Source organism: Ictidomys tridecemlineatus, chromosome 2 (genome assembly GCF_052094955.1).
Source record: "Ictidomys tridecemlineatus isolate mIctTri1 chromosome 2, mIctTri1.hap1, whole genome shotgun sequence".
Lineage (NCBI taxonomy): Eukaryota > Metazoa > Chordata > Mammalia > Rodentia > Sciuridae > Ictidomys > Ictidomys tridecemlineatus.
The window spans coordinates 54,555,232-54,580,254 of NC_135478.1; the positions used below are offsets into that span (position 1 = coordinate 54,555,232).

At 49.3% G+C, this 25,023-nt stretch overlaps 1 protein-coding gene across 2 annotated transcripts in view; it reads right to left on the minus strand.

Moving 5' to 3' along the window:
• Positions 1-25,023, minus strand: part of Prickle2 (prickle planar cell polarity protein 2) — a 328,065-nt gene that overhangs the window by 143,791 nt on the left and 159,251 nt on the right. Inside the window, exon 1 of one of the 2 annotated variants that reach the window (XM_078038601.1) lies at positions 10,277-10,549. The exons of the other annotated variant lie outside the window; for it this stretch is intronic. The gene's annotated coding sequence lies outside the window, so the exon portion shown is untranslated. Of the gene's footprint in view, positions 1-10,276; positions 10,550-25,023 lie in introns of those variants that run through there. 2 annotated transcript variants of the gene reach the window in all.

A 25,023-nucleotide genomic window follows, 5' to 3' on the forward strand; every position in this document is an offset into this window, starting at 1 on the left:
TTTCAGTTGTGGATGGGCACAATACTTTGTCTATTTGTTTTTATGAGGTGCTGAGGATAAAACCCAGTGCCTCACATGTACTAGGCAAGTGCTCTACCACGGAGCCACCACCCCAGCCCCTAAGACCACCTAATATATATATATATATATATATTAGGTGGTCTTAGGGGGTCTTTTTTTTTTTTTTTTTTTTTAGGGGCAATGACAACCCTTTTAGGCACCAAGACTGATTTCCCCGAGACCTTGCTGGAGTGATGTGGTCCTGGGTCTGATGCCTCCCATAGACTTCCCCAGCTGATTCCAAATGGACCTGTACCCACTGCCACCCAGGCACCCACTCCTGGAACCCTGGGGGAAGTCCCCTTTGTCTTTCTACTCGTCACCGCATCCCAGCAGGGCTTCCCCCTGACCAACTCCACCTCAGGATCCAGGAAGGATGTCACGCAGGTCCCCAGCAGGTGAGGCGTGAACTTGAGCCTCCTCAGGAAGAAGAGTGACGTGGCTGAGCCGAGGCAGCCGCTCCAGAACTTTCTAGGCAGCGCTGCCAGGTTTCCGGCTCACGCCCACGTCATTCTGCCAGTCTGCGCCAGCCCCTCCTCCACCTGTGCCCCCAGCCTCAGCGCGACACCCTCCCTCTCCTAAGGCTGTCTGGGCTGTTCCCAGGGCCAGGCTCGGGATCAGGATGAGGGGAGCGCTGGGGCACGCCCCTGGAGGAGAAGGTGGTCCTCGGGGTCCGCTGTGTCTGTCCCTCCCTCGAGCAGCCAGGGAGGGCGGGCCACTTGGCACTGTCCCTAGAGGGATGAGGAGGTGACTAGCAGCGTCCAGGGGACACCGGAGGTGTGGCTGCGTCCCGGGATGGGAATCGACTCCTTCAGAATGAACACGTCCAGGTCCAGTTGCACCGGGAGGCAGGCCAAGGGGGGAGTGTTCTGGAAAGAGTGGTGGTGTGAAGGGTTTCAACACCTCAAGGAGAGGCAGGCACGGCCAACGGCGTGGGAGGGGCGAGGGACAGGCCAGGAAGCAAGAAGAGTTCCTGGGAATCAGTCACAGGCCTTTGCTGGCCTCTGAAGGCACAGCCCCAAAGTCCCATGCTGACATCTAACCCCCCTCCCCCAGGGAGGCAAGGTGAGAGCCAGCGGGTGGGGCTTCAGGAGGTGATTAGGCCATCAGATGGCGCCCTCACCACTGGGATGAGTGACTGTCATGGTGTGGCTGTGAGGTGTCCCCAAAAGCTCACGTGTGAGACGGTGCAGGAAGGTCCAGAGGAGACATGACTGGGTGGTGAGAGCCTCAACCCAACCAGTGAATGGAGCCCTGATGGGATTAACTGGGTGGTGGCTGGAGGAGGTGGGTGTGGCTGGAGGAGGGGGCATTGGGGGCGTGGCTTTGGGGTCTCTATCTGTCTCTGGAGAGTGGAGTCTCTCTCTGCTTCCTGATCACCATGTGAGCTGCTTCCCTCCACCACACTCTTCCTCCATGATGTCCTGCCTCCCCTGGAGCCCCGAGGAGTGGAGCCTGCTGTCTGTGGACTGAGACCTCTGAAACCCTGAGCCCCCAGATAAACTTTTCCTCCTCTGCAGTTGTTCTGGTTGGGTCCTTCAGTCACAGCATGGAAAAGAGCTGACTAATAGAGTAACCTTATAAGAAGAGGCCCAGGGAGACAGTTGTCCCCTTCCACCTTGTGAGGACACAGAGAGAAGGGGCCCTTGTGTGTGAGGAAGTGGCCCCACCCGACTCGGATCTGCAGGGCTGCCTGGACTTCCTAGCCTCCAGAACCGTGAGAAATCTGTTGTTCCTAGGCAACTCCATTTATGACACTTTGTGACCACAACCTGAACAAACCAAAAATGTGACTATAAGAAGTCCTCTATGTTGTAAAGCACCTGAAATAAGACACTGAGGGGTGGGGAGAGCAGGGACAGCGCCAGATAAAAAGGGACTATGCACCGTGTCCCTGCATCTCATGTTCCCCGATAAGTGAGGAAGAATGTCTGCAGCAGTGCTGTTTGTCATAGCTTCTAACCGAAGATCATGCAAACTAACGACCGTTGACAACGGAATGGACAGACTGTGGTAAATGCTACGAACCATATGACAATCAAAATGCATTAAATCTAACAGAATGATGAGCAAAATATGTAAGAAAACACAGTGTGATTCCACCGATGTCAAGTACAAGACATCATGCATGACATTAGAAACAGGGACAGTGATTAACAACATTAAAGGAGTGGGAGAGGGCACCAAGAGGCTCCTGGGGCTCTGGTAATATTTTATTGCTTGACCTGTATGCTGGTCAAGAAACTGAACGTGGGTCTGTCCAAGGAATGTATCAAGAATTTATGTCCCAGGGGCTTGGGAGGCTGAGGCAGGAGGATTGCGGGTTTGAAGCCAGCCTCAGCAACTTAGCGAGGCCCTAAGCAACCCGGTGAGACCCTGTCTCTAAATAGAAAATAGAAAGCGCTGGAGATGTGGTTAAGTGTCCCCTGGGTTTGATCCCTAGGACCAAATAAGTAAATAAAAGAACTGGACTGGATGACTCTGTGGAATCTTCCAACTCTATAACATTCTCTAATTCTTTAAGGCACAACAATGAATCCTGCCCAGGGCAGCCATTGCTAATCACTCGCAGCTCTGGCCTCCCTGAGATCTGAAAGGACCCTCATCTCTTTAAACCCCAATTCCAGGCAAACAAAATCCCTGCACTTTTCCCCAGGGAAGAACATTCTCATCCCTGCCAGTATCTGCTCCTTACGGAACGTGCACCCTGTGCTTGGGTGCTTTAAGCAAGGCCTCCAGCCCTGCCATGAGGTGGGAGGGGGAGGGAGCCTCAGGGGTCACAGAGGACAGGAAGCCCGGGGTACCTGGAGTACCATTCCACTTTTGTTCTCTGGGAAGGGATTTTCAGCAACAGATTAAAACAAACATATGTTTACGGCCCTCCCGTTTGAGAGAGTTGTCGTTGATCTTTAAAAACCCTTGGATCCCAAGTCATTTCCCCGAACAGCTGCATCTGATCAGACTTCCTAAGAAGGAGAGTACAGAAGCTCGGGGTCTTCAAAGAAAACTATTATCCAGGGGTGCAATTTTATAAAGGTGATGAAATACTGGTGCACACTGTGCAAATACCACCTTCCCCCGAGGGTTGCAGACCTCCACGTGGGGCAGCCAGCCATGACCTCGTTGGGCAATAAAAAAAAAAAAAAATTGAGGCTCAGAAATGTTAAGTACAGGGGATTAGCAGGATCAAAAAGCACATTAGTTCTACCACCCCCCAGGAAGGAAACAGGAGATCAGCAAAGGAGGGGAACTAAATTGCAAAAAAAAAATAATTTAAACATTTTTTAATTAGCTCACCATTTTCTTGCAGTTGCTATGTCAGATGCTGGGTCAGGTAACAGTCCATCAAAATCTATTTAGGGGAGCCCCTACCAGGTGACAAGTATTGTCACTGAAGAGGAGACACAGAGGACGCTGTCCCTGACATTAAAGGACTAGGAAGGACAAGCCAAGAGTGTTATCAGATTGAAAACAAGTTATTTTGGATTTGGAGAAGAGCTTAGAAGAAAATTTAATAAGGTAACGTAGCCAAGAATGTTGGCTTGGGAGACAGGAATGGTGACGGGCTAAGCCCTAAGTCCTGTTGGCAGAATGGTGTTTTAGTTAAGAGCTGAGAGGAGAAATTGTAAACCAGGCAAAGTTCGAGAGGAAGAAGCATCCCAAGGAGAAAGAATGGCAAGTTTAGCCAGCTGTGATGGTGCATGCCTGGAGTCCCTGAGCCTCGGGAGGCTGAGGCAGGAGGCTCATGAGTTCAAAGCCAGCCTCAGCCATTTAACCAGGACCCAAGCAACTCAGTGAGACCCCGTCTCTAAATAAAATATAAAAAGGGCTGGGGATGAGGCTCAGTGGTTAAGCACCCCTGGGTTCAATCCCTGGTATCAAATAATTAAATAAATAAATATTTTTAAAAAAACAAATAGAATGACAAGTTCAAAGGCCCAGAGGTAGGCAGGATAAAGGGCATTGACAAACTAGTGTGCCAGAACTTAGGCACTGCTGTGGGGCAGGGAGAGGCTCCAAGGGGAAGATCTTGTTAGAGCTGAGGACTCAATATCGCAGGGCAGCTTATCAAGTAATAAAGGTGAAAAATGAGGATGGTGGTGTGGACGAAAGTTGCACCTGCAGAGGTGGTGAGAGGGGGTCCTATTTGAGGAACATAATTTTTTCTATCATCTCTTTTTGTGGGAAGTGGGTACCAGGGATTGGACTAAGGGGCACTCAACCACTGAGCCCCATCCCCAGCCCTATTCTGTATTCTATTTAGAGACAGGGTCTCACTGAGTTGCTTAGGGCCTCGCTTTTGCTGAGGCTGGCTTCGAACTCACAATCCTCCTGCCTCAGCCTCCGGAGCTGCTGGGATGACAGGAGTGCACCACTGTGCCCAGCCAGACATTTGTCTTTCTGAGCGATTACCGCATTAGGTATTTATGATTGGGCATCTAGAGATGATCTGAAGTATGGAAGAAGATCTGTGTAGGTTATATGCAAAGACTCTGACATTTTATATAAAGGACTTGAGCATCTTTGGATTTCTGGTTACCATGGATACTAAGGGATGATGCTGGGAGTCTGGAGCTCAGGAGGGAGGTCCAGGATGAAGACAGAAAAGTGCTGGTCATCACTGAATGATAACAAGAAGCCATGCGTCCAGTGATGTCACCAGGGGGCCACAGGAAGTGAAAAGAGATGAGCCAGGAGGGAGGGGGCAGAGCAGCCCAACTTCTGAGGAAGAAGACAGAGCAGCAAAACAAATCTAAGTCAAGACCAAGCAGGACACAGAAGCCCACAGAGGGTGCCAGGAGAAGTGCCAGGTCCACGTGGGCCATCACCGCAGACAGCTGGAGGGGGGCCATCTCTCCTGTCTCTGAACTTATTTTCCCCTCCCTACAACTCTTTAGGGCAAGTGTTACCATTATTTTTGTTTTACAGAAAAGGAAACCGAGGTTCAGACAAGTGACCTGTCACAATGATGATAAGGGGTGGAGCCAACATTTTGAAGCTGAGCCATTTCCTCCTAAGTATGTTCTGCAAAATATTAAAAGGTACTTGCCCAGCCGGCATGGTGGCGCACTCCTGTCATCCCAGCGGCTCAGGAGGCTGAGGCAGGAGGATCGTGAGTTCAAAGCCAGCCTCAGCAACTAAGGTGAGGCCCCCCCCAAAAAGTTACAAAGTGAGATTGAAAAGGGGGTTTGTAAATCAGGCTAGACAGGTTTCCGCACCCCACGGCTTCTCAGACATATTAGGTGACCTGCGATTCTTCAAGAAGATGTAGACCTTTCCGAATGCACCTGAACCTTTTTAGTTTTCTCCTGTAGAAGAGCAAGTCACCAACATGTAAGGAAACCATGGCCACAGGCAACATCAGCCATCCTCAGAATGGATCTGAGCAAAGTCCAAAGTGCTCCCCCCCCCCCAGCTCCCATCCCCTGGACTCCCGGGGGGAAGGGTTGACAGGGCCTTCCGCGCTGCACAGATAACACGGGCCAAGCTCTCAGGCGAAGGGGTTTGCCCTGTATCACGTTCCTGCAGCAATTAAGCAAGACAAATCAGCCCGGCCCATGTGCAAGAGCGCGAGAGAAATCAGGTCAAATGGAGGAGAAGCAGCCAAGGGCCCAGACGTCCCCTGTCCGCGTCCCTGCCCGGCTCTTTCCCGGGCTCCCTCTCTGTGTGGTTTCCATGGGATCGACCCAGAGTGAGAGCGCAGAGTGGAGGCAGAGGGCACCGGCGGGCTTAGGTGGGCTTCAGGAGGGCCCTGTAGGAGGGGTTGTGGATCCCAGGAGGGGAACGTAGGTAGCAAAGGAAACTGAAATTTCTCGCCCCTAGGGAGAAATCTGTCTAAAGACTTCCAAAAGCTGGGGGCTTAAGGCACCTTGCAAGCCCACCCTCCTTATCTCTGGTGGTCTTCACTCAACACTTACAGACCCCAAGGCACCCAGTGGCTCCGGAGGCTGAGGCAGGAGGATCCCAAGTTCAAAGCCAGCTTCAGCCACTTAGGGAGGCCCTAAGCAACCGAGGGAGACCCTGTCTCTCAATAAAATACAAAATAGGGCTGGGATGGGGCTCCGTGGTTAAGCACCCCTGGGGGTCAATTCCTGACACCAAGAAAAAACAAATTTTAAAAAAGACCCCACAGCAAATGTGTGGGACACCTGTCCAGCATCAGCACTAGGGCCTCCCCCCAATGTAGTCTCCCTAAATTCCACAACCGGCACCACTACACAGAAGGGCCCGGGCATCACTGCCTCCGGATGAGGAGCTGTGCCTCAGCCAAGAGGGGTGCTCCCCTCTGGGAGGGGGTATTGCCAGAGGCAAACTGTGAAGCAAAGACCCCCGGACCACCAAAGGCATCTGCTTGAGAGCAGGGATTCTAGAGTTGGGAGAGTCGCAGGTCCCAGGACCCTCTGTGACCCTTTAGTAACCTGTGACCCAGACTCATAGAGAAGTGGGTCTGAAGTGTGTTCTAACGCACAGAAATGTCAGAGAAAGATGGACAGGACACCAGTCTGTGTGCAGCAAAGCTCACTCTTTTTACTACTATTATCATTTATAATGTTCCACAGTGAGACGTCGAAGATGGCCGGCTGACCTACTCCTCAAAAGTAGAATTTACCTGAACTCCAATACAGCAGATATTCACTCATCTCCAGAGGCCTGAACAGTCTCCATTATTAAAAAAAAAAAATAATAAAATGAAGAGCTGGGCATGGTGGCACACGCCTGTCATCCCAGCGGCTCAGAAGGCTGAGGCAGGAGGATCGTGAGTTCAAAGCCAGCCTCAGCAATTTAGTGAGGCCCTAAGCAACTCAGGGAGACCTGTCTCTAAATAAAATAGAAAATAGGGCTGGGGATGGGGCTCAGAGGTTAAGTGTCCCCTGGGTTCAATCCCTGGCACCAAAAATAAAAATAAAAAAGTAAAATGAAGTGAACCCGTGACTAAGCGCATCGGCCTCTGTGAACGCAGCATCACCTTCTACCAATGTTCCCAAGAAGCCGGGTCATTGTTCTTTCTAAGATGCGATAAGCAACGTCAGGTGCGACACTCCCTGTAGGTGGGCACCCTGCCCAGGAAGGTACCTTGTAAAAAGAGAGCCCCTCCTGTGATAGATGCTGTGATTTCTATACCCGGGACGGCTCCTCCGAGTCCAAGGAGAGCGATTCTCAAAGGCCTCCTGGCCTCACTTGCAGGGAAAATCATTCAAGAGCCTTCCCAGCCACCGAGTCCCACGGTACCTGTGTGTTCCCTCCGCCATCAGAGACTGCAGTCTTTGCAAAAAAGGAAAAAAAATCTTCCTCAGCTTGTCACATAGCAGCAGGATGTTTAAAAAAAGAATGTCACACACACACACACACACACACACACACACACACACACACACACAAAGACCTGCATGGAAATCAAATGTTAAGTATCCCAGAAAAGAATCCCTGGCCATTTAGATTTTGAGGGAAAAAAAACTGATATATGTATATATCAAAGAAACTTTTGGGGGATATGACTCTTAAACTCTCCAGGTGACTTCTTCCATCGAGATTCATTATATTCCACCAGGATCGCCACTGTGTGGCTTGGTGGCTAAACACGTTATTCTGTCTGCGGCTTTCACTGACATCAGAACGTCGCTCGGTGTGGGTCCCCTCTCGGAGCGCCTCTATTTTATTATTACAGCTAGGAAGGGCTTAATGGGACTGGATCCCTTTCAGGAAAAATTAAGAAAACACATTCTCAGGGAACACAGCAACACTGACATTGAGTTCTCCGAATTATTAAAAACCACAGCTCTCCGCACACAGGACTGCACAAAGCCCAGGCTACAGTCCTCAGTGGTCCTTTTAAGTGCCCACTCTTCACGGGGTGCATGGACTTGAGGGTAAACCCAGCCGAGGAGCGCTTCCCCCCCCCCCTGCAAATGGCTCTACCAAGACCATCAATGTCACCACCAAAATTGGCAAGCACTGAGTTCAAACTGCAGCCCAGGCTCCCCCTTCCTCCAGACATCTGTATCCCTGAGGACAACAAGCCCAGCTTAGAGGAAATCGGGGGAAAGGGAGCCAAGAGTTTTTCCTGCTGTAGCTAGGAGGAGGAGGCTGCAGGGGAACAGGCTCCATAAAACCATCTCAAAAATAAGTTCTAGCTTAAAGAGCTCTGGAGGGGAAGGAGAGCTGGCTCAGCGTCTTCTACGAAAGTGCAGCCCCCCAAAAACATTTAAAAAAAAAATAGAACACTCGTGGATAGAGTTGCTTGCACAATCCAGTGAGGCTGAAGGTATCACAGAAAAAAACAGAGTTTTCTTGTATTCCACCCCAAGCTGTGTACCATCTGAGGCTGATTCAGGAAAACACTCAAATCTCCTGGTAATTTCCTGCAGACAGGACGTTTAATCATCTCCAAGCCTCCACCGCAAAAGAAAAAGCAAAAAACCTAAACCCAATGATTCACACTCTCAAAATGAATCTGTCTTCGGAACAGAACCGTTTTTTTTTTTTTTTCCTTTTGCTCTTGAAAAGCAGCCACGATATGTTATTCTAACAAAGTGTTCCTTGCCTTCAAACAGAAATAAAAAAAGTCACTCAAGGAGGGGTTTGTTCTGATGTCTGTTCTGTGTTTTTTTTTTTTTTTTTTTTTTTTTTAAACTTCTATCCAGTCAACAGTTTTCTTCTGGCAGGTTCTCAGCAATCCAGGGAGACCTGGGTAGTCGGTGACTCAGAACACAGGGTCATCTTTATGAGCCTCCCCACTCCCTGACTCTTTGGGCCCCATGAAGATGTTTTATTGTGGGACCAGCAGAATTTGCTGCACATATAAATTCTTCAGCTCACTTGACACCTTTATCTGAATTGCCCAATGGCTGGGAAGACTTGGCAATTGATTTGAAAAAAGGAAAGGCCCCCATCCGCCCCAAGTGGTATTTGTTCTGTCTGCACAGACAGGGACGTGTCCACCTCTCTAATTACTCAACGAGTTGCACAGATAAAAACATCTGTGTGCAGAAAGCAGGGAACCCAAAGTATACAAATGATTCACACCACCTAAACAACCGAAAATAAAACCCAGTCCAGCGCAACCAGGGCCTGCTAAAAGCCAAAATAATTTAATATGGGCGGAAATGGAATTTGGCAATGCATGCATCAGACGTTGCTCCAATTTGGGAAGGTATGTCTTCCAGCTGCCTCATCTTAAAGGGGAGGAGGGAATGACATTAAACTCTGACCCTCTGCATTACCTCCCAACTTCTTGCTTAGGTACAAACAAGCGAACAGATGGGGGTGGGGGTGGGGGTGGGGACTGAAACGGCATCTTTTAAAACCTCAGCCACCCACCCACCCACTCTCACGATTATTTTGGTTTGAAATCTTCCCTGGGCACAGCTGCCCAAGCATCCCAGATTTCCAAGATTGCAATCTTTCCCCAAGTCCTGACTCTAGGGGCAGATAAAAGGGTGCATTTAGCAGCCCCCCCCCCTCCCCCGCCACCGCAGGCAGGGGGCACTGAGCTGCCCCCCCACCAACCCCACCAGCTTCTCCAACCAGATTCCCCAATGCAGAGAGAGAGAGAGAGAGAGAAGACCAGGAGAGGGGGACCTCATGCCCCTTCCTCCAACTCAGAGCAAATGAATTAACGAATTCAGAGTTGCTTATTTACCAAAGTCCACACCAAGGAGAAAAGATATGAATGTTTAAAGTCTTAGCAAAATGAGCGACACTTCAATTTTTAGGGACTGTAAACACACACCAGAAAGGGTGCAGGTCCACCCAAAGGATGTTTTGAGATAGCTCTTCCTAGACACAGACGTTAAGCAGTATCTTTTCTGAGTTCAGCGGAAATAAGTAGGTCGCAGCAGTCAACATACTTTCAATATTTACGGGAAAGGAAAGATAAGAAAGCCATTTGAAAAGGCTGTTGAAAAAGCAAATCCTTATGAGTTTAATCCCCCCCCCCCATGGATCCCGACGCAGGGACAACATCTCCCTCTCCTCGTGATGTCATGATGAACCACTGTGGGCTGGGAGAGTGGCTGCGCTCTGACCCGAGCGCCCAAGGTCCCCTAGGCAGAGCTGCCTTCCCAGCAAAGGTGACAGGGCGCATCTGTCGCACAGGTCCCTTTCCCGGTACCGGGCCGGCCCTCCAGGGAGGATCGCGCGCTGGGGCCACCCGCCCTGCGCCCCGCTCCGTGCGCCCCGCGCTCCGCTCCGTGCGCCCTGCCCGGGGGCCACTTACCCGGCTCAGCCCTGCATCGCTCGGCGCGGCGGCGCCTCGGAGGCCGGGAAGCTGCGGGCGGCAGGAACCGGGCCGCGGGCCAGGGCCGGGTGCAGCTACGCAGCCCGGTGGGCAGCGGGCCACCAGCTGCTCGGGGCCCGGGGGCGCCCTGCCGGGGCTCCGCGGGAGGAGCGTACCATGCCCCGCGCGGCCGCCGCTGCACACGCAGCTGCGACCCAGGAGAAGCTCTCGGGTCCCGGGGAGCAGCTCCGACCTCCCCAGGCTGCCTCCGGGCTGCTTTAAGGGACGCCGCCCCACCTCCCGCCCCGCTGATTGGAGAAAATTCCGAGCCACAGGCCAATCGCAGGCCTGTTCCCAAATTGGGATCTCAATCAAGGGAGCTAAGGCTTTAAAATTAGAAAGGGCTGCTGGGGGGGCTCAGCCATCTTCCAGAAGCAGGACACAGGCTCTCCCGTCCCTGGAGAGCGCACAGAGGCGGGAAGAGCCAGGGCAGAGCCGGCAGAGCATCCAAGGCACGGGTCCTGCTGGACCGTCGGTGCTGCTCACCCTCCTGGCCGCCGCCCCAACTGGCTCTCCTCCTTCCAGGCCCTCCGGGTGTCTCTCCATCCTGGAGGCCCTCTTGACCTCCTGCTCTGGAGAAGGCTATGCTCCTAGAGCCTCTGCTGTGGGGCAAGACACGTCTCACTGATTGGCTCAACGTGACCCTCGCCTTGCATCCTAAGTTCCACCTGGTGGAACGTTTTCATCTGTCAGCAAGATGGATCACTCCCTGCCTGGGACATTGTGAACTCCCAGTAAATATTTGCCGATTGATTGTTCATTCCTTCATCTCTTCATTCAATTAAACACGTCCGCGCGGTGGGCTGTGCCAATACAATTGTTAATTAAGAAGCAGCAGTCCAGAGGCCAGGTGTGGATTTCAGACAAGCCCTGTGCAAATCTGCCCTCCGCCTCTCAGAGTCGGTCACCCACCGGCGCCTCAGTTCCCTTGTCCGCGAGGAAGGATCCTGAAATCCTTCGTCTCCCAAGGTGGTTGTAAAGCCTGCATTAGCTCATGTCTAGACTGGAGGAGGCCTCAGCTGATAGCTACACACTACTCAAGAGTCAATGGCTGTCCTTATTCCTGGGATTAACTGAGTTTGCTGGTTTGATACTCTGGGGAGCTGCAGTTATTCACCAAAGGAAGACGAAGTAAGTTCCCACCCAGGTCCAGGCCCATGCCAGGTGCCAGTGTCCTCAGTAAAAGATAAAGTCCCTGACCACGAGGCACTCATGGGGTAGGGTGGGAAACAGACAAATAATGAGAATCATTACATTAAGTGAGACCTAAGGGAAGACATGGAGAGGAGTATTCACTGTAACATGAAAAGAAATGAAGCTGGGCACAGTGGTGCAGGCCAGTGATCCCAGAGGCTTGGGAGGCTGAGGTAGGAGGATGGCGAGTTCAAAGCCAGACTCAGCAAAAGTGGGCTCTAGGCAACTCAGTGAGATCCTAAATAACATACAAGTAGGGCTGGGGATGTTGTTCAGTGGTCAAGTGCTCCTGAGTTTCAATCCCCAGTACCCGCTCCCCCCAAAAAGGAAAAAGAAATGAAAACATAACTATTCAGAAATAGGCAACTTGGTTAACTAAATCATGGCACATCCATATAATGGAATACTATACAGTCATGATAAAACAGAGGCAGCACCAACCCTAAGCCCACCCATGTGCAATGAACTGCAAAGTACATTAAGTACAGAGCCGAGATGTAAAGGATATTCCTGCTTATGTCAACAAGTCTGCATGTTGTATGCACACATACATATGCTAAGAAAAACAGACTTCTAGAAAGAGGCCAAAAAAAAGGTAAAAGTCATACTACCAGCAAGGCGTTTTGAGGATCAGGCTGATTTCAGATGAGGAGACTAATCTTTCAGCACATGTCCTTATATATTTTTTGAGTATTTTGCCACGAGCCTGTAATAAGCCCCTTGTTTTGGCAATATGGCAAGTGATGACAACTAGAAAATCCCCACCTTTCAGACACCTGGACATGCTGGTAATAAAAAGAAATCCTCGTGCTTAGCTGACTTCCAAGGAAGAAAGGGAGATACCGAGGCGGTAAGATAACGTGGTAACTGAAAATAAGATCAAGACAATCTCCTCCGGGCAACAGTGGCCCACACGGGTAATCCCAGCTTCCTGGGAGGCTGAGGCAGGAGGACTGCAGGTTCAAGGCCAACCTCAGCCACTTAGCAAGGCCCTCAGCAATTTAGCAAGACCCTGTCTCAAAATAAAACAGAAAAGGGGCTGGGGATGTGGCTCAGCGGTAAAGCGCCTCTGGGTTCAATCCCCAGTACAAAATCAAAAAACTAACACCTGCCCACCGACCCGATGACACTCTGTCCCTCCCTGCGAGCTGGGTGGAAGGGAACATTTCAATTGAATCTATTAGAGACCCAAGGCCCCTGATTTTCTGGAGATTAAAATGCAAAGAGCAAAAAGAATGAAGATTAACATAAAAATTGCTCTCCTTCATGACGGGTGAGCCGTGACTCCCAGAAACAAATGGAAAATGTCTCTGAAGAGCCAGCTCCCACAACCAGCCTTTCAAACAAAGCATTAGTTCCCAAGAGTGAATCAGGCACATCAGGGAGACTGGTAAGTCACGTGAGAGAATCAGAGACTCAAGAATCACTGGTCTTAAAACAACATTGTGAAAAAGAACCCCAAAGAAACTGGGTGAGGTGGCACATACCTGTCATCCCAGCCGTTTGGGAGGCCGAGGCAGGAGGATTGTGAGTTCAAAGCCAGCCTCAGCCACTTAGCAAAGCCCTATGCAACTCAGTGAGACCCTGTCTCTAAATAGAATACAAAAAGGGCTGGGGACGGGGCTCAGGGGTTAAGTACCCCTGGGCTGAGCCTCAAAAAAGACGTGAAGTATGGAACAAGAGGGCCCAACACTCATCTAACAGGACTCCTATAGGGTGAGGCAGAGGAAATGGGGAGACGTCATAACTGAAGATAGAAAGGCTACGGATTTCCTGGCGTCTATAAAGCTCATGAATCATCCCACTCAAGGAGCACAGGCTTTTCAAGAAGGACCAATACACGTAAGAACGTTTGCATCTCTTAATTGTTTATAAAAATACAGTTAATAAGGAAAGCAGGGAGAAATGACACAGCTTCACAATGTCACGATTTTATGACATTATGAGGTGAGGGGAAGCAAGAGTGCCCAGAAGAGGCAGCGTCTGCCGTGCCACGAGTGGATCTCACCTATCGTCCCCGAATCTATCACCTGAAAATGCAATGAATGGAAGGTTCTAGAAGACACAGCTGCACATCCTATAGGGTGCCCAGGTATCAGGGCAAAGTGATCTCCTAGGAAAAGTGAAGGCACTTGGACACAAGCAGTTGTACAAGCAGTTGAAAAGCAGGAACAACAAAACAAAACATAAAAGCTAAAAAAACCAGAGGACAACCTTTGCAGATTACTCTGGTGGTGCAGACAGCAGGGAATCTAGTCCATCACAGAATGCAAAGGACCACGGGGGACATAAATTGTATAGAAACACATGGGAAGACGGGCAAGGTGGCAAATGCTTGTCATCCCAGCAGCTCAGGAGGCTGAGGCAGGAGGATCTCGAGTTCAAAGCCAGCCTCAGCAACTTAGGGAGGCCCTGAGCAACTCAGGGAGACCCTGTCTCTAAACGAAATACAAAATAAGGCTGGGGATGGGGCTCAGTGGTTAAGTGCCCCTGGGTTCAATCTCTGGTACCTAAAAAAAAAAAAAGAAACACGTGGGAAGAACATGTCATAGGGAGAAGTGGCACTTCCTGGAAGGGACAGCTTTCCTGCAGGAGCTGGGATCTCCCAGGAAAAGGACATCAGAGCCGGTCTGGCCTTAATCTCCAGTGTTGCCACTTCACATCTTGCGACTGGCCAGGCTGACTCTGTGCGCTTCACTCATCTCCTCTATAAAATGGAATTCCTACCACTGACCTCGGGGTGGCTTGGAGGTTTATGAGACCCTAAAGCATTTCGCAGAACGCCGGGCCTCGTCACTGATTTCATGAGATGGGCATTTAATCTCCTGATGAAAATCCAGAGCTTCGGGAGAAGAGAGGAGTCCTTCCCTTGGCAAAGACGATATTCTTCGAAGAGTTAAAAAGGACAGAGGCTGCAGCCTATTTTCCCAAGAACTACCAATGCTTACTAAGTGTCTACCCTATAGAAGGCGTATCATCAGGCCATCAAAATGCGGAGAGGAAAATAGGCTGCCCTCAAAATAAGGAACAGAGGCTGCATATGTTCTGCGTCGAGCTGGTGATCCTCCGCAGCATTACAAGCTGAGATTGTGACAGCGTCCCCATCCATATCATTAAAGCTTCAGATTCCCAGCCACGTGTTAAGCTGCCAGAATTCAGACTCCGGCAGGGGAAAGGACGCAGAGGACCGTCCTTGGCATTGCTGGATAGGTCTGTAAATGACTAGACCCCAGGAGGGAGGGGAAACTTGTAAAGTCCCACCAACCGGCCAAGTTGCCAGGGCTTTGGGTGGGCGGATAAGCACATCCAGCAATCTAGCCCATCTGGAGGAATGGCCTGAATTAAAGCAGAGGAAATTCAATAATGTCAAGGCTTGTGCCTGCCCTTTGGAGAAAGCAGTGGACTATAAAGTCAGAGAGAGGAAAGAATTGGCCGGGGATACGTTCTTTCATTGACTGCTTCATGCACCATTAAATGAACATTTACAGTGTCTACTGTGAGACAGGGTCTGCCCTGTAGGCTAGATACTCCCAGAAAAACGTGACTAAAACCTACTGCCTGTCGGGTGGAGTGGCACACGCCTGTCATCCCAGCACCTCGGGAGGCTGAGGCAGGAGGATCTCGAGTTCAAGGCCAGCCTCGGCAATTTAGCGAGGCCCTCAGCAACTCAGTGAGACCCTGTCTTTAAATAAAAACTAAAAAGGGCTGGGGATGTGTCTTTCTTTCCGTCTGCCATGCAATGGCCCTCTAACTCTGGTAAACAAACCCAGTCATACTTTAGGGATTAAATACCACTGTTTTGAGAAAGGCAAACGAATTTCATCTCTTGGGCTAACCTTGATTGATTAGCAGCACCTTCCCAGAGGGCAGACTTTGCAGGAAGTCTGAGGCTACCTTTGGCGGGAAGGCGGGCTGTAATTGATTAGTGATGTCTGTCATGTCACTAGATCGGGAGTGACAGCACTAGGGACATCGCCCCGTCGGTCCTATTGCCTGAATTCACAGATGAGAAAACAGATCTTTTTTCTTTTTTTTTCCTGGAGCTTTTAAAATTCAGCAACTCAAACAGAGGCAACCAAGGAGAACCTGCCTATCAGAAATGTTGCTGAGAGAGAGAAAAAAAATCTATAGCTTGGAATTTTTCTGATGAGCTCTTCAGATGGGAACGGCACTCTTTTAGCTGCAAAGGATTGTTATTTGTATTCTGATGCAAACTGACGAAAGGAGGGAACGCGCCCAACTTTGATCTCCTGCTCCTCTACATGCCTAAGTTCATATTAAATAGATAAGATTTGAAGATGTCCAAGGATTTAAAAATGCACCCTTGGGTGGAAATGTCTATCGAGTGAATATATTTCAGAATCTGACAAATGGAAACACTGCAGAGAAGTGCAATTAACATGTGATTTAAGAAAGGGGAAAGATGTGGATCACTTTATTCTAGTAAGTGATACAGATATCATCAGCCCAACCAAGGAGGAGAAAGGCCCCTTATTTATTTCCACACGGACACTTTATATTTTCTGGGGACTCTGTAACACTAACTCAGGAGATAGGGTCTCTCCCTGTTACGCAGTTCTGCACCCAAACAGCACTCAGAACCATCACCCACCCAATCCAAAGAGGCCAGGCTCACTCTAGGCCAAGGACAGGAGGGGACAAATGGAGGAGAGATAAGCAGGAGGCCCAGCCACAGCCGGATTCAGACACAAAGAGCAAATTGTAGCATTGGGTTCATAAGCCGGCTCTTCTGTCCTGCCGACTACACAGTGGATTTTATGGAGCACTCCTTGAGGAACACATCGAACCACTCAGTTACAGAAGCTCTGATGAAATATCGGGAAAAAGGGACCAGAGAGAGAAAAGGAAAGGGAGCAATCGAAGATGCGAATAACGAAGAAGAGAGGGAAGGAGGGAGGAGGGAAGGGGATGGATAAAAACAAAGGAATGAGAAAGGAAGGGAAGCCAGGCACGGTGGCTCGCTCCTGTAATCCCAGAGGCTCAGGAGGCTGAGGCAGGAGGATCGAAAGTTTGAGGCCAGCCTCAGAAATTTAGCGAGGCCCTAAGCAACTTAGTGAGACCTTGTCTCTAAATAAAAAACATAAAGGTCTGGGGATGGGGCTCAGTGGTTAAGCACTCCTGGGTTCAGTCCCTGGTACCAAAAAAAAAAAAAAAGTGAAAAGGATGCTCTAGAGACCACTGAGTTTACCTTGAGATTCCAAAAGGTATGTTTGGGTGCAGAACTTAAGATGACATTAATGGAACACATTTTTGTGTTGATCAAATTCACCACTGAAGGGGGTGATACGAAATTAAAAGATGACTTCCTGCAGGGCGACAATTGGTCAAACCAGTTTATTTCCCTCCCCGCCCACTGAAACCTGGTCATTTGTATATTGCTTTCTTTCAGAGTTTCTAAAAAATCTGCTGTTTTAAAAATATTTTGTGTTGTTGATGGATTTTTATTTATTTTATTTATAGGTGGTGCGGAGACTCAAACCCAGTGCCTCACACGTGCTAGGCAAGCACACTGAGCTACAACCCCAGCTCAAAAAGTTTGCTTTTACTAAGTATCATGCTCATGATAGATGATACAAATCTATCGTATTATCTGTCACAACAAGCAACTTATGACACATCCATACAACAGAAAACTATTCAGTAGTTAAAAGGAACAAATAAATGCAAAAACAGGGGTGAATTTCAAATGTACTATGCCAGGCGAAAGAAGACAGTCTGAAAAGGTACACACTAGGCGGTATGGCATTCCAAAATGGCAAAATTATAAGAACAAAGAGCAGATCAACGGTGGCCAAGGGTCAGGCACATGGGTTCATGTCTGTAATACCTGCAGCTTGGGAGGCTGAGACAGGAGGATTGCAAGTTGGAGGCCAGCCTCAGCAACTTAGCAAGGCTATTAAGCAACTCAGTGAGACCCTTTCTCTAGATATAATAGAAAAAGAGGCTGGGGATGTATCTCAGTGGTAGAGTACCCCTGGGTTCAATCCCCAGTATCAAAAATAAATAAATAAGTATAATATACACACATGAATATAGGAAAGTCTGATTAATTTTGCTGTCTTTCCTATTACCATCCTTCCTCCCTTTCCTTCATTCCCCTTTGCTCAATCCAATGAACTTCTCTTCTTCCATCCATCACCCTCTTATTGTGTGTTAGCATCCGCATAGCAGAACATTCGGCCTTTGGTTTTTTGGGGATTGGTTTATTTTACTTAGTATGATAGTCTCTAGTTTATCAGCAAATAACATAATTTCATTCTTCTTTATGGCTGAGTAATATTCTATGGTGTATATAAATCACATTTTCTTTATCCATTCATCTGTTGAAGGGCACCTAGGTTAGTTCCATAGCTTAGCTATTATGAATTGAGCTGCTATAAACATGGATGCAGCACATCACTGTAGTGTGCTGATTTTAAGTGCTTTGGGTATATGTTGAAGAGTGGGATAACTGGACCAAATTCTAAGTGGTTCCATTTCAAATTTTCTGAGGAATCTCCATACTGGTTTCCAAAGTACTTGCACCAATTTGCAGTCCCACCAGCAATGTATCAGTGTACCTTTTCCCCCACGTCTTTGCCAACATCTATGGTTACTTATATTCTTGAAAATTGCCATTCTGACTGCATTGAGATGGAATTTCAGTGTACTTTTCATTTGCAGGAAGTATTCTTTAAAATGCAAAACATTCAAGTATCTTTTTGACCTGGGTTGGGTACAATAGGTCTCTACCCTCCTCCTTCCTGAGACTGTGGTTCAAAGATCACATCAACTGGATTCACACTGAACTGTTAACCAAAATCTGTGCACGTTTAGGGTGGCTTCTTCTTCTTTTTAATTGTTTTTCTTTTTCTTTGCCTCCATCTTGTCTCCCTGGATTCTGCCCTACTTTATTCTGGAGCTGGGTAGCTGGGTAGCTGGCTTCAATGCAGGTTTTGCTCATTTAAAAATTTTTGCATTCAACCTATCACCCTGACTTGTGCAGATATCCGGGATCAACCCACTCCCAATGCCACACCTAGTAGTTTTTAAAGGTCTATGACTGTCTACATAGGAACCACCCAGGGAATCTGTTGATTCTTTATGGGGTCCTAGCCTCAGCTTGGAAATGCAACTTCATTATGTTTGGGACAGAGTAGAGAGCTTGTATTTTCAAACCTTTCTCAAAACAAAAGTGATATAATCATTATTTCTCCATCATATCATCAAGTAGATTAAAAAACTGATAATGATACCCAAGACTGAATAGAGTCTCTTAGGTACATTTTGGGGAAGAAGACAAGGGATGGGAATCTTTGTGTTACCTCATACTGACTATATCTAAATTGAAAAAGCAGACTGCTGGGGCTGGGGTGGGGGCTCAGTGGTGGAGCGCTTGCCTAGCACGTGGGAGGCACTGGGTTTGATCTCAGCACCACGTAAAAATAAATAAATAAAAATAATAAGGGCATGATGTCCATCTACAACTAAAACGATATATAATAAAAAAAGAAAAATTCCTATTTCACAGGGGAAACTGATGCTTCTCCATCTCTTATGGTAATTTCTAGGGGAAAAATGATTTGTATAGAGAGATTTAGGGCTCAGCATATTTAATTTATAGAAGTAAATCTTTCTTTTTTGAAGGAGGGATTTCAACACAGAGGGACTGAACCACTGAGCCCCATCCCCAGCCCATTGTGCATTTTAGGTAGAGACAAGGTCTCGCTAAGTTCCTTAGGGCCTCACTACGTGGCTGAGGCTGGCTTGGAACCCGAGATCCTCCTGCCTCAGCCTCCTGAGCTGCTGGGATGGCAGGCCTGTGCCACGGCGCCCATCTTGGACCTAAATCTTGCCAGCTCTTTTCCTGTTGGGGGGGACAGTCTGGGACCCTATATTCCCAGGCACGTTCCTCTGGAGGTGTGGCCCACCCATGGCCATGCTGGCCTGCGCCCTTCCGTGGGAAGCTCACTGATCCTGTATTTGTTTTAAGAAATAAGGAAGCATGATGTCAACGGACACTCCCTCTCTGCCTCTTCCTGAGCACTGTTCTGAAGGAACCCTCCCAACAGCCCTTTGAAGTAGACACTAGGAGGATGACCCCGTTTCTGAGAGGAGGACACTGAGACCCAGGAACCTTAGTAACCTGCCCACAGGAACAAAGCCTATAACTGGCAGGGATGGGAGTCAGAACTGGGCAGTCCTGTTTCCAGGTCCCTGGGAGCCACTTCCTCAGGTCCTCCTGGGCAGTGGCCCTTGGGCCAAGATGTCCATCAGCTGCTGGACCCCAGGCATGGAAGACATTCAGAAGAAGGGCCGAGTGGAAACAAGGGGGAACCCTCATTTGCCTCTCCAGCCACCCACCCGCAGTTGCTATTCCCTGGGTCTGCAAGGCATCATGGTAGTAAGTCCCGGGACACAGAGATTGTCCTTCACATGTTTTACTGGTGCCTCATAGTTGAACATGCTGGTGAGATTTGTTAAAATATTCATATAGGAACATTCATGATTTGGCCAACATCCCTCCCCAGCACCCCCCCCTCCGCCTCCCCCTCCCTGGGTCTCTTTCCTCTACTGATCTCCCTTGGATTTTGGGGGATCCACCCCCACCTTTGTTATCCTCTCTAGCTTCTGCATAGGAGAGAGAATATACAACCCCGGGCCTTCTGAGTTCCACTCATTTCACTTAACATGAAGGACTCCAGTTCTATCCATTTTCCTGCAAATGACATCATTTCATTTTTCTTTGTGGCCGAATAAAACTCCCCAGTGCACACGTATCACGTTTGCTTTGTCCGCTCATCCACTGGTGGACACCCCGGCTGGTTCCCTCGTTTGGCTGTCGTGAATTGGGCTGCTGTACACATGTGTGTGTGGGTCACTGTGGTATGAGGACTAAAGTCTTCAGGAATCAGACCGCGGAGTGGTCCAGGGGGGCCTATGGTGGGTCCACGCCTAGGCTTTGAGGAGCCTCCATGCTGATTTCCACAGCAGCTGTGCTAATTCACAGTCCATCCACAGTATAAAAGCGTTCCTTTTCCTCCACGTCCTCCCTGGCATTTATTATTTTTTGTATTCTTGATGACTACCATGCAGACTGGTGTGAGAGGAGACCTCAGTGTAGTTTTGATTTGCGTTTCCCTCATTGCTAACGATGCTGAACATCTTTTTGTGTATTTCTTGGCCATTTATATTGCTTCTTTTAAAAGGGAACACATATTTTTTAAAAGATGAAAAAAATACCATGCCGGGCATGGGGACGCACGTCTGTCATCCCAGCAGCTGAGGAGGCTGAGGCAGGAGGATCTCAAGTTCAAAGCCAGCCTCCGCAAAAGCAAGGCCCTAAGCAACTCAGTGAGACCCTGTCTCTAAATAAAATGTAAGAAGGGCTGGGGATGGGGCTCAGTGGTTAAGTGCCCCTGGGTTTAATCCCTGGTACCAAAAAAAGAAAAGCCACGCCACCATTTGTACTCAAGAGCATCTCACAGGTGGATGGAGGGGGGAGAGAGAGGGGAGAGAGAAAGAGAGGTCTGTTATAGGATAAACAAAGCAGAGTGACAGAGCATAGGTGTGAGGGACCTGGAGCAGCCGGAGGCAGTGTGGACCGCAGACTCTTGAGGAAGAGGCAGAAATCCCTGAGATGGAAAAGAGAGATGTTCCCTCAGGCAGGTGCAATCGTAAGGGAAAAAAATCAAAAGAGCCAGAAAGTGACTCGGGAGCAGCAGGAAAGAGGGACTGTGCCTCGCTGATCGCCCTTGGCACCCTGACGTGTGGGTCTGGGTGGTCCCGGCTGCAGGAGGCTCTGGTGTTTGTGTCGCCACGTCCCTGAGCCCTCAGCGTGGAGCAGGCAGAATCCTGAGATGGGTCCCTCAGGTGTCCAGCCACTGGGTGCACCCACCCTCACCCAGGACTTCAGTCCAACATGGACGGAGGGAAAACCAGGAGGGAAGTCTGCAGCGGAGGGCCACCCCGGGCCTTCTGACTTTAGATACGGAGATCATCCTCAGAGAGCTGGTCTAACGTGCACGACTTTTTAAAGAGACTAGGTTCTTCCTGGAGGCAGATTCAGAGTGTCAAGGGCATGTGACGTGAGGGAGACTCTCCATCCTGGCTTTGAGAGTGGAAGGGACACATGGGCATGGCCTGTCGGAGCCAAGTGGTCCCCAATTAGCAACCAGCAGCAATGCGGGCCCGGGTTCCATCACGAGGCCTGACTTCTGCCAACGACCTAAATGACCTTGGAGGGGGGGTCCAGATGACCATGCAGAGTGACCTTCTCCTTGCTTTAAGCTTTGAGAAGACTTGAGTGGAACATCAAGCCACACCGGTGGGATTTTCCAGCCTACAGAACTCTGAGATAATAGACAGGTGTTTGAAGCTGCTGAATTTGTGGGAATTTGTTTTGCAGCAACAGAAAACCAATAGAACAATGCCCCCATCCCCCAAGGTCAGCTTAAGTCCTTCTCTCTCTGTGAAGACTCTCCTGCCGGGGGCAGGGAGCCAGCTAGAATCGCTCATTGCTCACTGGCTGGTCCTGCTGCCCAGGCCCTCTCCTTCACAGGTGACCATGACGTCCCATGCTAATGATCCACTATCCTGTCTGCCATTGTGCCTTTCCTGAGTGACTGCACGGTGTGCTAGTCAGATCTGCATTGCCGTCACCAAAACACCTGACAAGAACAACCGGGAGGTGGAAAAGTTTACCTTGGCTCACGGTCTCAGAGGTATCATCCACGGCTGGCTGACTCCATGGCTCTGGGCCCAAGGGGAGGCAGAGCATCATGGCGGAAGGGCATGGCAGAGGGAGGCTGCTCAGCTCAGGGCGGCCGGGGAGCAGAGAGAGGAAGGAGATGGAACCCTGGGGAAGATGTGTCCTTCCATTGACTCACCTCCTCCAGGCACGCCCCACCTGCCTACAGCCACCACCTGGTTAGTCCACTCACAGTCGGATAAGTGAGTAGGCTACAGCTCTCATAATCCCATCTTTCCACCTCCTACATGAACACTGAGCTGTTGGGGGGACACCTGATAGCCAGGTCACGGCACCTGGTTTTCTGTCTTGGGGACGTTTCTATTTGTATTTTTTTTTTTTTTAAACCTATAGCTTCCCTCCCTTCCCCCTATCAAAATCAGCCCTGGGAAAGACATCGATCCTATCTAGGATTCCCCACAATGCCTAGAACAGTCCTCATAATTGGAGACACTCGGAAAATTGTGACTAATTTATGACTAGGAATCCCCCACTTCCTACCTCTGGGTGAATGGAGAGGACAGGGTGCATGCTGCTGCCGAAATTCACATTCTGAGTGGGTCGACTGGGAGCCCCATGCTAGCATGCAAACAGCCATTTACACACCACCCACGCTCACGGAGGCCCTAAGGGTTAGGCAATGGATCCTACCCTGTGAGCTGTCAATCAAGCACTTTCCACATTCCTTGGGGTTTAGGCTGGTTTTTGGCTTCATCTCTCTGGATATAGAGTGGAAGTTTCCAGGTCCTGGCTGAGAGTTTGGTTTCTAATCACAAGATCCAATTGAGGAGGTTTCCAAAGTGCCACTGAATATTCTGCCTTCCTTAAAATAAGTTAAATCCAAAGGTTTCCTAACTGACCCAATCATTCTTTACCATGGAACTGGAAATCTGTAATAACTGAACACCCCAGAAAAATCGACAGATCGTAGGAAGCTTTCACCTTGACATTTTTTTTCTCTCCAGGATAGAGTCTAGAATTAGATCTCCTAGGACAGTAATTTACTAGCCAGCTTATACACAGTTTTCTCTCACTTCTGTAATTACCAGCAGGTCAATTAATATGACTCCGATAATTACAGCGCTTGGGGTTGATTATGTCTCGAAATTATTTATGCTAAGGCAAAAAATAATTACAAACAAAATTGAGAGATGGAACTTATAAGCTATGGAGTCACCGCTTTCCTGGCTAGCATTAAAATTAGCAGGCTGTAAAATGTCAACCTGAGCGTTGGCCTGATTTAACACCCGGGTGACCCAATGGCAATGAGACCAAAGAGGACCACAGGTGACCAAGAAGCTCCAGGGACTTGGGAAAGCAGAATTCACATGTAGTGGACATACACTGTGTGAGAGAGAATGTGCTTCTGGAAAATTACTACTTGGAGACATTGATTCTCTCAAAGAGAGTGGGGGAATGACCGTCAGCTGTGACATGACCAGGCTCAGCTCCCACGGCAGTGACGGCCGCTGACTGACATCTGGAAACTGCTTCAGAGTCTCTCTTACCACGTCTCTCCTGGATAGAAAGCCCTGGATAATTGATCCAGTTGGGCTGAAAAATCAAATCCCTCTACTTCCTGCTGAATCCAGTGGAGTGACAGTCACCTGTGCTCCAAAGCCATGCAGGCAAGCTGAAAACTTTTTAAATGCAGAAAAGAAAAAAAGAAGGGTGGATGGATAGAAGGAAGAAACTAGAGAATGTGTATTGAAAATTCTGTGTCCACTGTTTTCAGAAATCGCCAAAGAACGGCTCTGTTAGAGTCCTTGAAAGGTTTTTTTTTCCTTTTGTTTTTGGTACCAGGGATTGAAGACAGGAGCTCTTAACCATCCAGCCATATCCCCGCCCCTTTTTATCTATTTTTTTTACAGACAGGGTGTCACTAAATTGCCCAGGGCCTTGCTAAGTGGCTGAGGCTGGCTTTGAACTCATGATCCTCCTGCCTCAGCCTCCCGAGCCACTGGGATGACAGGTGTGCGCTACGGCACCTGGTGGTGTATCTGCCGCTTGTCTTTAAGTTGCCTTCCTCAATAGAACCACGGAGCCTGAGTCCCAAGTCACAGCCCTGACATCACGCCTGTCTCCTTTCACTCCCTCTATATCCAAACAGCCTCCTCACGCCCTTCAACACCCTTCGCGTCTCTCTTCCTGCCTCCAAGCCCTGGGCCTGCCACAGAGGCTCAATGACCACGGGAGGGGTCTCGGCTGTCCTCCCTCTTCCCTTATCCCAATCCCATTCTCGGTCCCGTGGCTGGGTGGTCATGCTGAATGTACCATCCGAGGGCACCATGTGACCTGCTCAGAACTTCTATGGCTCCCCCGTGCCCTGCGATCCGGGAACAGACTCACGAAGCCCTTCGAGATGTGACTTTTGCTTACGACACTTCCTTCCTCAAAACTGTCCTTGCGGTCTCCACGTTTGAGCTAAACTGGCCGGCAGGCAGGCAGGTCTTCTGGGTGCCTGCTCTGAGTGCAACAGCTACCTGAAACCCAGAGGCCCCCCCGAGTCAGACCTTCCTCTCCTCCAAGGCTCTTCTCCTCCAGGGTCCCGTGGGAAGCCGACCCTGACTCCAAGAAGCCTTGGAGGGGGTCCTCTCTCAGGGCTCCTCTCTCTGGACTAACACAGCCGTTAGCAAGCTCTCTGGCCCACAGCAGGCACACAGGAATTATTTTTTGTGTCAACTGACAAAAGCAATGAAAACGTCCAAAGCACAGAACCTTCTGGAAACCAAACCGACTTGTG